Source organism: Triticum aestivum, unplaced genomic scaffold (genome assembly GCF_018294505.1).
Source record: "Triticum aestivum cultivar Chinese Spring unplaced genomic scaffold, IWGSC CS RefSeq v2.1 scaffold13409, whole genome shotgun sequence".
Lineage (NCBI taxonomy): Eukaryota > Viridiplantae > Streptophyta > Magnoliopsida > Poales > Poaceae > Triticum > Triticum aestivum.
In genome coordinates this window covers 73,332-86,419 of record NW_025226294.1, presented here as the reverse complement: position 1 = coordinate 86,419, position 13,088 = coordinate 73,332, and the positions used below count along the sequence as shown (strand labels likewise).

Sequence of the window (13,088 nt, the reverse complement as noted above, 5' to 3'; positions counted from 1 at the left end):
GGGGGGGGGGCGCCAAGCCCACTAGGGGCTGGCTGCTATCCCCACGCAGCCCAAGTGCCCCCCCGGGAGGGGTGGCCCCTCCAGGTGGACGCCCGGAACCCTTCCGGTGGTCCCAGTACAATACCGGTATGACCCCGAAACTTTCCGGTGCCCGTTTAACAACTTCCCATATATAAAACTTTACCTCCGGACCATTTCGGAACTCCTCGTGACGTCCGGGATCTCATCCGGGACTCCGAACAACATTTGGTAGTCACATACTAGTCTTCCTAACAACCCTAGCGTCACCGAACCTTAAGCATGTAGACCCTACGGGCTCGGGAGACATGCAGACATGACCGAGACCACTCTCGGGCAATAACCAACAGCGGGGTCTGGATACCCATGTTGGCTCCCACATGCTCCTCGATGATTTCATTGGTTGATCCATGATGTCGAGGATTCGATCAAACCCTGTATACAATTCCCTTTGTCAATCGGTACGTTACTTGCCCGAGACTCGATCGTCGGTATCCCAATACCTTGTTCAGTCTCGTTACCGGCAAGTCACTTTACTCGTACCGTAATGCATGATCCTGTGGCCAACACCTTGGTCACCTTGAGCTCATTATGATGATGCATTACCGAGTGGGCCCAGAGATACCTCTCCGTCATACGGAGTGACAAATCCCAATCTCGATCCGCATAAAACAATAGATACTTTCGGAGATACCTGTAGTGCACCTTTATAGTCACCCAGTTACGTTGTGATGTTTGATACACCCAAAGCACTCCTACGGTATCCAGGAGTTACACGCTCTCATGGTCAAAGGAAGAGATACTTGACATTGGCAAAGCTCTAGCAAACGAACTACACGATCTTTGTGCTATGCTTAGGATTGGGTCTTGTCCATCACATTATTCTCCTAATGATGTGATCCCGTTATCAACGACATCCAATGTCCATAGCCAGGAAACCATGACTATCTGTTGATCACAACGAGCTAGTCAACTAGAGGCTCACTAGGGACATATTGTGGTCTATGTATTCACACGTGTATTACGATTTCCGGATAATACAGTTATAGCATGAATAAAAGACAATTATCATGAACAATGAAATATAATAATACTTTTATTATTGCCTCTAGGGCATATTTCCAACAGTTCCCACTATTCCCTCTATAATTTCATGCACAATACTGGGATCAATTTCAATGAAATTTCCCTTGGCAATGCAATCCAAGAGTTGCCTATGCGTCATATTTAACCCAACATAAAAATTACGAAGAAGAATTATAAAGTTCACCTCCAGGGTGCACTTGCGATAAGATTCCATCATCCTATACCAAGCATCTTTTAAATTTTCTCCTTGCCTTTGCTTGAAATGAAGAACTTCAAACTCGGAAGACATAGGAGCGGATAAGGAACTAGACATGATGACAAGGTAAACACACGAACAAACAAAAGGCAAGCAAGAGGGAGGAGGAGATTGGGAAAGAGAGGGCAAATAAAACGGCAAGGGTGAAGTGGGGGAGAGGAAAACGAGAGGCAAATGACAAATAATGTAAATACGAGGAAGATGGGTTTGTGATGGGTACTTGGTATGTCTTGACTTGAGCGAAGACCTCCCCGGTAATGGCGCCAGAAATCCTTCTTGCTACGTCTTGAGCTTGCGTTGGTTTTCCTCGAAGAGGAGAGGGTGATGCAGCAAAGTGTAGCGTAAGTATTTCCCTCAGTTTTGAGAACCAAGGTATCAATCCAGTAGGAGGCTCCTCAAAAGTCCCACGCACCTATACAAACAAACTGAGAAATTGCAACCAACACAATAAAGGGGTTGTCAATCCCTTCACGGCCACTTTGTGAAAGTGAGATCTAATAAAGATAGTATGATAAGATAAATATATTTTTGGTATTTTATGATATAGATGCAAAAAGTAAAGATGCAAATAAAATTAGATGAAAAGCAAATATGATAAGAGATAGACCCGGGGGCCATAGGTTTCACTAGAGGCTTCTCTCAAGATAGCATAAGTATTACGGTGGGTGAACAAATTACTGTCGAGCAATTGATAGAAAAGCGCATAGTTATGAGATTATCTAGGCATGATCATGTATATAGGCATCACGTCCATAACAAGTAGACCGACTCCTGCCTGCATCTACTACTATTACTCCACACATCGACCGACTCCTGCCTGCATCTAGAGTATTAAGTTCATAAGAACAGAGTAACACATTAAGCAAGATGACATGATGTAGAGGGATAAACACATGCAATATGATATAAACCCCATCTTGTTATCCTCGATGGCAACAATACAATACGTGCCTTGCAACCCTTTCTGTCACTGGGTAAGGACACCGCAAGATTGAACCCAAAGCTAAGCACTTCTCCCATGGCAAGAAAAACCAATCTAGTAGGCCAAACCAAACTGATAATTCGAAAAGACTTGCAAAGATAACTCAATCATACATAAAAGAATTCAGAGAAGATTCAAATATTATTCATAGATAAACTTGATCATAAACCCACAATTCATCGGATCTCGACAAACACACCGCAAAAAGAGTTTACATCGAATAGATCTCCACAAGAGATGGGAAGAACATTGTATTGAGATCCAAAAAGAGAGAAGAAGCCATCTAGCTAATAACTATGGACCCGTAGGTCTCTGGTAAACTACTCACAACTCATCGGAGGGGCAAGGATTTTGATGTAGAGGCCCTCCATGGTCGATTCTCCCTCTTAGTTTAATTAGTTGAATTAATATAACTAATAAGTGTTTAATGTTTCACCTATGAACATAGGAAATGTCGTCTGACGATGAAAACGGTTTCATTATGTGTGAATACTGTGAAGACCAATGCGGCCTGTGTGGCAGAAATTTCCTAGTTGATGATAGGCGCATCAACATCAAGCTGGATGAGACCTTCGAAGTGGATACAGTAAGTCACAACGACAAGTCTTTTTTCGTAATTAAGCATATGCATGACTTATGTTTCATTTGCTTCAACTTATAATTTTAAATTTTCACTATTCTACTAGCGTATCCCCTGCCATGCAAGAATTTTTGTCTTCGATAAGATAGGTTTCAGTCCTAACAAAACTATGAAGGTAAAAAGGGTTTACTTGAAGACCGAGCATGGTTATACCTTCAACGTCAAATTATACAATAGAGACACCCACACCTATTTTGAATGCAAAACTTGGCAAGCACTATGCAAGGCTTATGCATTTGAGCCTGATATGTTTATCACCTTTGATATTCGTCCCGAAGATGATATTGAAGGTAATAGAGACATTTGGGTTGATGTACAGACGCCTCCAGTTCTACCATTATGTGACTTTCTCAACCATATTTATGTCTTCGATATTGTTTTTTAAAAAATAGTTGACAACTAATTTCTATTGACAGCTTATTTCCATTCAAGCAAACATGTCCAGCGCTTGGTAGACAGGACCGTCCACTATCCCAGGGCTGAACTAAACTGCGAGGAGATAAGTCATTATATTTCATGGCTTGAGGATCTTAATGCTGTCAAGAGAAATTATTTTTCTGAATTTGAAAATCTTAGTACTCAAAACGTGCGACCAATAGTGTTCGTATTGAACTACAGTCACATCTATTTAAGAAAGATGGTAAGATTTTTACTATTTTTTCTCACTGCATCTTTTGCATACATTATTTTCAAGCTAAACTTCATTGCTATTTAGATATATTATAACTGAGCACCTTTCCAGCCCTCTCAGGCTATTAGCATTTTCAGCCTTTGGATCATCAGTCCACGTCGTTTTCGGCCGTCAGATTTACTCTTAATCCCGCTTCGTTGTCTTAGCTAAAACCGAGCGCTTCCTTGTCGGGCCGCTGCTCCGGTGACTATTTTGGACACCTGGTCTGAAATTGGGCCTAATGGGCTTCTACGAGCCTCCATCCATGCAGCCATACCCCACGACGCTCCTTCCTCGCTCTCATCTCACGCATGACCTACCTTCGCCAACCCTAGGTGTGCCGCCGCCACCATGATCTTCATCTCGCAGCCCCTCAACCGCCCCGTCGGAGCGGCGCCTCCGTCTACGCCTAGCCGCCGCTGTTCTCCTTCTCATGTCTTCCCAAAAGGTGCAGCAGGGAGCATCTTTTTCTCGAGCCGACGACGATCTCTATCCCCAAATCAGTGGCGCACTACATCCCTGAAGCACAAGTCCGATTTTTCAAGCCATATCTAGAGTCCTCAGGCGCGCCGTCCCCAGATCCAGCATGTCGAGCAACTAGCCGGAGGTACGTATAGACATCTGACTGGTTTCAATTGGGGCCTCTCGGTTGGGAGGGGTTCAGGGCGTGCGTTAGTTCGAGGGGCTCAAATGGCTCTAAAACGGGTTCCTTCGTGTGCAACTTCTAATTATCTACATCTTATTTATAGATCCTTTGTAGATGTCAACAGAAGGTGTCAAGGTGATCAGTATATTAGAGACTTCAAGTGATCTGAACCGGAAGTTGTCAAAGTTTAGTACCTGAATTTGGTTGATCCGAATGAGAATACCGTAAGTTTTATTGAGTTCATGTGATTTGTTACCCAAACCCATCCCCATATACACGTCCTGGAGTGGCTTCTCTTGTACGCAGAGATGGTTGATACGAACCGGAGCGGCTGTTTGTCTATTCAACGGACGAAATCGATCCGCTGTGGTTTGAAGGAAGTAATCAATCTTCAGTTTCTGGTTGACTCATGGTGGATGATGTATGCCACTTGCTGGTGACGCTTAAGGCAGTAGGTGTGACTTTCTGTTTTCTTTAGTACAAGCATCTGTGCATATAAGCTACCTCACCTTGCACTCTCCCGTCACCCTTAGTACTCAGGCAACAGAACCTTTAGCAGCATGGTTCTTGGCTTGGTCACCCTCTATTTCTTTCCTGCACAACCCCTCTTCAATGCAATGATTACAGTGTTCTAATATCTCACCAATCCTTATTTGTGCAGGTGGCGTTCATGCTGGTTGTAGTCAATTGTTTTGGGTAAATCTTGGAGACTGATTCTGGCATTTTGATTTTGGGAATGTTTTAGTCTTGAATCTCAGATGGCTATTGGACAGGTTATTACTAGCGCATTTGGGGAATTCTTAAGTTTCCAACCCCCGGTGGATAGCGGCTGTTAATTTTGTTCTATTGGTTTTCCATCATGCTCGAAGTTAGATGGATTTGTGCAGATTCTCTAAAGTAGAGGATTGGTCAAGGCAGATGATTACCAACGCTAGAGTACCAGTTGTGATGATTTTTTTTATCTTGGGAGTGGCTTCTCTTGTAGTGTACGCATCCATATAGAAAAACGGGGAAGTTAGCACAACATTGTTGGATCTATGCAATGAAAATATATCCATTAGTTATATTTTTGTATAGGAAGTTATATTGTAGTTTGGTTTGCACAAAGTTTTAAATTAAAAATCTGTACTAATATGCAAGTAAATTTTCTAATAATAACTCACGTGTTTTCGAACAAGGCATTCTAATGGCAGTGAAATTTAAAAGCCATGAAGTTGTTGAAATCAGGTACTGCAATGGTCTTTTATTTTCCAGCCAACAGGTAATAAAAATCAACCATGAAAATCTGAAGTGCTCTGTTCTTAGAGTTCCATGGCTTAAGCAGAGAACGTCTGCAGCAGAAAACTTATTTGGAAAATGTTGTTTTTGAAATGTTTATTGGGGGAATCTCCCAAATAGAACTGTATTAGCTGAATTATGTTGCTTAACTTTTTGATCCAGTTTTTTCATTAAAAAAAGGCAGCCCAGTGCATGTAGCTCCCACTTGCGCAGGGTCCGGGGAAAGGTCTGACCACTTTGGGTCTATAGTACGTGGCCTTTCCCTACACATTTCTGTAAGAGGCTGTTTGAGACTTGGAACCCATGAGGTCATGGTCACATGGCAGCAGCTTTACCACTGCGCCTACCTAAGAATTACTTCATGTTCTGGTTCCCTTTTTCTGTTATGTCTTGTGAGCATACACAAAGCTGTCCAGGGAGTATATATCTTCTCCAAGAAGCAAAGGTAAAATCTAATTAGAAGAATGCGTGTTTTTAGTAGTAGCACCTAACCTCCTTATTGGATTTGCTTAAAGTGTATGGGTTCCTGTGGTCTCCACGTGATGTGTGTATGGATGCCAGGTCAATTTGTTTGCAGGTATCCACTAACCCAGGAAACACCACAGAACCTGTTTGCCTCTTAGAATCAGACATCACAGAGCAGCCATTTCGGCAATTCTCAAATGTTCATGTCCATTCCAAGCTTTACATATATATCTTTCCTTGAAATAAATAAATTCTAATTAGAAACAAGCCCATCATAAAGGAGGACCTAGCAATTTTATTTCCATAGATTGAAGAAATAAATGAAGAACTTGGTTTTTGCTTAATATGTGCGTATATTATTTGAATCCTTCCTGCTATTTTTATGAAGCATCACTTCTTAATCATCATTTATGGAGGTTCTTTCAGTATGTAGTCTATAGATGTTGCTTTATTTATAAGTGTATATATTTTCTGTAGATGGCATCTCAAGCACTTGCTCAAATAAATTATAATTTATTTATACATGCTGGTTTTGATGTGAATAAAATTACCTATATAGGCTTTACTTGATGGCAGCGACGAACAGTGTCCTACCTTGTATGATTAAGTGCTCACTAGATGCTGGTGCTAACCCCAAATATTCCTGGCCAAGTGAGTTACCGAGTCTTATATTGTTTCCTCCTCTGCCTTTGTGATCCATTTTTCATGCAGTACAAAGATAAAAGTAGTTTTATGTTTTTGTTTCAGGGATACTGGAAGAGGGGTTGTTGACTGTTGATGTTATTAAAGTAGACTTCACTATTCAGATTGATAAAGTTGAAATCTGGTCTTCCTGCATTATAGTTTCCATTTCCACTAGAGGATTTCACTTTCATTACCACTGATGTTTTATTTAGCATTAGCGCTAATTCATTTATTTCCTTCAAATTGAAAGCAAATAGTATTATCATCTGAAACCTCACACCTGTAATTTGAATGTTGTCAGTATCAAAGAAATAATACTTGCCATTTTATAACTTAGTAGTTGGCAAGTTGTCTGTGAGCTACCAATTGAGCATAGAATAGAGGTGGAGGTATTGTGCTATTGTTTCTGACTGAATTGGCGCTAATGCACGATTGAGCTGATGATAGTGCATGTAGTTTTAAGTGTAGCCGACTGAGGATGATACATTGCTTCTTAAAGTTTAATCTATGACTAGGGGAAGTACCTATACTAATTTGCTCTCAGTTTGTTTTGTATTTTGTGATTTTGTTTATTATAGATTGATTCAAACAATGATAGTCGGCTTTGTAACCGATTTCCTTTACATATATTTCTTTTTAAGATTCAGATTTGCCTGATACCGGCTAGCACACCGACCATTTGGTACATCAAGCGTTGGATTGAGAAATATGCACTGTGTCTACCAGTTTTCTATTGTTCACATTTTATTATATGTTTTCAAAGTATCTACAAATAAGACGCATAACCAGCCCATTGAAAATGATTAACCTTCATTCTGGACTCATGTTTGGAAAGAAAACATAAATTTTGCTGAAAAAGAACTCTACGCTTTTACATAAATTCCTAGCACTTTATACTACATTAAAAAAAGATGGGTGCAACAACGCACGCCATCAATGATCTAGTGTATAATGTTACTATACGATGTTTTTCAACAGGGACTCCCGATGACAGTTGTGCCTCAGTGGATTGATACTAAAGGTCGCATGTCAATGGTTAGCTTACGGCCAAGACATCCTACATTACACATGAGTGCATTCAGGATTTCCACAACCGAGGAATGCTTAATAGTGAAAGATTGGAGTAAAATTGTGAAGGATCGCAGAGAAGTACTAGGGGGCAGCAATCAGAAGCGCAACCCACGATTAGGAGACAGGTTCATCTGCATGCTCCAATATGATGAATCAGAAGAGCTATAAATGTTCTATGCTATTTTACCTGAGAGAGAGCAGCAGGAGTGATTAGCATGCTCTTAGTACTTGTCCTCTCATGTCCGTGTTCTTCGTCCTGAACTTAATCTCAAAGAGTGATTTGCTTTTGTGGTCTTATGAACGCTTATAATCATGACCATGTTGAACCCGATGATATCTTTCCTTCTGGTACAAGTGAATGTTTTTTCTTTAAGCTAGTATTGGTGGTGATTAGATAGCGGTAATGACTATGATGATTAAATAGTGGTAATGATGATATGACGATTTTTAGCTATCTAGTATACTGTTGTTGGTGATGATATGATGCAATAGTTTTTATATTAATATGATGATGATGAGTTATTATATCATTTATGAAAGAAAACGCAAATTAGTTTCAACTGGATGGATCCTAGCTAGCTAAGTGATCAAGTATATGCCATATCCATATTAATTACTTGCTCACCTAATATATATAAGTGATCAAGTAATTAAGATGGATATGGCATATACTTTGATCACTTAGCTAGGATCCATATGCATGCATCCAGTTGAAACTAATCTGCGGCACTTTCACCTAATGATTTAACAACTCATTATAATGTAAAAACAATCTCTAAATTAAATGAAAACACAAAATTAAAGGAAAAAGGAAAAACAAAACCAAAACCCCCCAAACATTTAGTATCGGTTGGTGTTACCAACCGGTACTAAAGGTCTCTCCGCACCCGGCCCTGGCTCGTGCCACGTGGTGGTACTTTAGTGGCGGTTCGTGCCGAACCGGTACTAAGGGGGGGGGGGCTTTAGTCCCTACCCTTTAGTGCCGGTTACAGAACCGGCACTAAAGGCCCTTACGAACCGGTGCTAAATCCCGGTTCTGCACTAGTGTTTGTCCTCCAGAAACTACATTGTGAGAAAATTAGGGTTGTCGTCTTCTTAGCGAATTATGGCAGAGCCGATGGGGCGACATGTGTTGGTTGCGTCACTCACCTATATTTATCTCGATGCTATTGCTAACCGACTGTAACCTTGTTACTCCCATACAAGAATAAGACTATGTGCTTTCCCTCCCAAAAAAAATGATAAAAGGGGTTGTGATAAATGAAACTATTGATGGACACATAAATGATGAGATGCTCAACCGGGGAAGGAAATAGTGAGTGATCATGTATAAAAGATCACATTTATTAGATGGATATGTGTGTGCTATGAGGATAGATTTAATAAATTCAAAGAAAGAAAGAAAATATCAATGCCCATGGCACTATATATAGACATAGTTGCTATGGCTTATTGGCAAGAACAATAGCAGGACAAAGAAAAAAAATCTACTCGAGTACTCCGTATGGCGCATATCAAGAAGAGCGTGCAGGCTATGTGCCTGATAGCTCTTGTTGTCATGTCTACCACTCTCTTGCCCTCTCATGTAAAGGAATGACCATGGGTACATTCATTTTCTTTTCTTTTCTATTAATATTTGCATAAGCTGTTGGATCTTATTAATTGGGCAGTTATTGTTGTGATCCCCATCCTCTACATGCAGATATGAAGGGCATGACAGTCTCGTCGTGTTTTGTTGTGAAACACTGCACAATCAGTCAATGCCAGGAAAACTGTTCAGCACGTGGATATGATAAGGAGAGAAGCACTTGTGTATCCTTCGAAGGTGACAACTGCTGCTGCTTCAAGAAGGGAACACCGCCACCAAGATGATATACAAACCATCCTTGCTAATGTCAAATAAGACTATTTGATGTAACTGATGTAGAAATAAACTTTAAACTTCACTCCATGAATGCAAGGATTAAAAGAGAACTCACCAATACATATAAAAGTTTATGCTCAGTTAGTGATACACGTGCATGTCTCGGCTTGCCACGAAGTCCTCTCTAGGAACCGTTGTCAACCTCCTCCCCTCCTTTATGAAGGAACACATCGACCATGGCTAGCAGGTCGCCTCTTCAATTACCCTTCTTCTTAATGAATTCACACGCAATCTCTCGGGGTTGTGGACCAGGCTGAAATCGGCAAACAAAATGTTGTTGTATGCATGTTTGTTGATGATTTTGATGCCCACATGGATGCTTGTTGATGATTGTTGTTATGTACATGTTTGTGATCTATTGAGAAAAGAAACGGTGCCATCTGCTTCCTACTGCAATGTAGATTTTTTATAGCATTCAAGTTCTATTGAACAAATTCCTCCGTACAAAAATTGTGCCTATTGAGTTTTAAGTTCCACCAATTAATTCAATTAATAGGCCAACTCATCGATTAATCTCTACTCCCAAATCAAACGAGCAACTACCAGTTAATGATTTCCTCAACATTAGTTGCAAGGAATGCAATTTAATGCATCTATAAATGCAAATCCTTGGCCCACTAACACTTGGATATTGCGTTGTTGCCGGCTGCCACGTGCAACTCCTTTTAAGAGGTTTTTGTGGTAGTTTGGTGGGGCCTTAGTAGCTTCTATTTGGTGGAAGAGTTTGTTCCATTGATCACTCTGGTACTGCTCGTCCTCACAAAGACGCTTTTTCTCACTCTCTTTTTTCTGGAGGTATCGACTAGCCTTAGCCGCAACGCATCATGGTTAGGGCTATTGAGCGAATCGTCCAAGATGTCATCGTCGTCAGGGTCGACGCTGCTTCATGGCTTGTCGGTGTCGTCGTTGGGATTGGCGTTATTATCGTCATTGTTATTTTTCCTTCTGTTGTTGCCAGTGCCTCCCACCACCATTATTCGCGATTCCACCTCTGTCGTTATTGCCGTTACTGCCTCCGCCGTTGTTGGGGTTGCCGCCTCCGTCGTTGGGGGTTTCTACTATGTAGAAATCATAGTGGAGGTTACCGTCCACTTCCCCATGGGCATGGTGTCTGTTGGCGGGCTATCCGAGGACTCCCCCCCTCATCCATGCCATCGACTTCGTCAGAGGTGCTTGCAAGGACTTCAGTGAGGTCCTCGATATTGGCCACTAGGTGGGTGGTTCGTGGGCCAAAAATTCCAGCTTTTCTAGGAGACTCCCGGATCCGATCGTAAACCAAGGCCTGGTCGTGGGATATTGTGATCCTATGAATTAGATCTAATATCTCATTCAAGAGAGACTTCTTGCACTCCTCTTGGGTTCGGTCCGTCGACGGGACCGTTGGGATTTTTCCTAAGGTCCAATCTGACATGGATCCAGGTTCTTTGTTGCCGGCCAGATTGAGCGCTTAGCCTTGGGGTGATGTCATCGGATCATGACTCATGGTTCGGTCTGATGAGTTATCCTTGCTTTTATCCTGGTTCATATTTGGCGTCGAAATAAGCGCTTCAGGCTAGTCCTCAGTATGGTGTGACACCCAACTTTAGCCGCCGTGACCCCCTTCTCCTCGGTGAAACTTTTTGACTCCTCGGGTCCGAGCCGCAATTCCTTAGCATTTTTGCGGCGGCGGGCGTCCATCTCGTCCGAGGTCAAGGACCGGCGTAGAACACAACAGACGACCTTGTCCTCGTCAGATTCAGAGGGTTGGGGCACTGGTGCAGATTTGCAAGACCTGCTGACGGGCCGTCTAGACCCGTCACTGGCCATTTGCCTCGCGCGTTGAGCTATGAGCGCCTCTGACACAGGGAGTCATGGCAGGCTCAGTGGTGACAAGGATTGACACCCATCGCCGGACGGGAGGAGCAGGGGCCAAAGCTGACGGGCGCCACTAGACGTCGACCGCCTCACCAGGGAGTGCACGAACCGCGTTGAGCTAGCTCGGTTGAGCGCAGCGCTAGAGCTTCCCCATCGGACCACCGAGGAGGGCACACACTCCAACGAGCTTCCACCCCAATCCACCCATGATCGATGGAGGGCGACGTGGATGGCCAGATCCTCGTCGATGTACCAATCCATTGGATAGGGTTCGGACGAGGAGCCGTTGCTAGATCTGGCCATTGTGGCGACATACGGCCCCTTGATGATGGGCTGGGTTATCCATGTATGGATCGTTTGCTGCTTCAGACGACAGTGAGTGTGTATGATTCTACGGAACTGATCTGGAGATGTTATATACACATCTCGCCACATTTTGTTCAACCACAATGAATCCACTCGTAGCTGAGATTAGTGCTTTGATGGAAGGTGTTGCTTTGGGAGTTTAGCATAGCAAGGCACCATTGATTATCCAATCTGATTGCTCGGTTGCACTGAAAATGCTATGGTTGATCACAATCTTGATTCCTGCTATGGACATCTTATGAATGCTATTCAAGTCACTTTGGAAGACTGTGAGTTTATCATCCAGAAATTAGATTGAGCAAATTAGGGTTTTCGTCTTCTTAGCGAATTGTGGTAGAGCTGAGGGGGATGAACCATGTGTTTGTTGCGTCACTCACCTGAATTTATCTCAAGGCTATTGCTAGTTGATTGTAACCATGTTACTGCCATACAGGAATAAAACGCAATGCTTTCCATCACAAAAAAGCAAACAAAAGATAGAAAAGGGGATGTGATAAAGGAAACAATTAATGGGAACACATAAATGGTGAGATTTTGGATGGATATGTGTGCTAGTATTTAAGGATAGAGTTAATAATTTCCAAAGAAAGAAAAATAATCAATGCCCATGGAGTACAAAAGATCACATTTATTGGATGGATATGGAGTACTATGTGCTATTTAAGGATAGAGTTTAAAAGATCACTTTTATTGGATGGATATGTGTGCTATTTAAGAATAGAGTTAATAACGTCCAAAGAAAGAAAAAATAATCAATGCCCATGGAGTTATATAAACACTAGCACAGGGACATAGCTGCTACGACACATTGACAAGAACAGTAGCAGAACAACAAGAAAGCTAGCTACTCAAGTACTCCTAATGGCGCTTATCAAGAACAGCGGGCAGGCTATGTGCCTTCTGGCTCTTGTTGTCATGTCTACCACTTCCTTGCCCTCTCTAGTAGAAGGAAGGATCATAGGTACGTACATTTCTTTGGTCTTCTTTTCTCTAAATATTTTCATACATATTTGGATGTTAGTAACTGGGAAGTTACTGTTGTGATCGCATGCATGCAGATACGAAGGGCACGATGGCCGGCAAGCCGCCGTGTTTTGTTATGAAACGTTGCACACTCGATCTATGCGAGAAACAATGTTTAGCACATG

General features: G+C 42.1%; 1 long non-coding RNA gene across 1 annotated transcript; it reads left to right on the top strand.

Moving 5' to 3' along the window:
• Nucleotides 1–3,937: 3,937 nt before the first annotated feature.
• LOC123172557 (uncharacterized) lies at nt 3,938–7,718 on the top strand. The gene is made up of 5 exons (XR_006485636.1): nt 3,938–4,259; nt 4,402–4,522; nt 4,605–4,749; nt 4,960–6,692; nt 6,789–7,718. It is a non-coding gene; the product is annotated as an uncharacterized lncRNA (long non-coding RNA).
• The last annotated feature ends 5,370 nt before the right edge of the window (nt 7,719–13,088 follow it).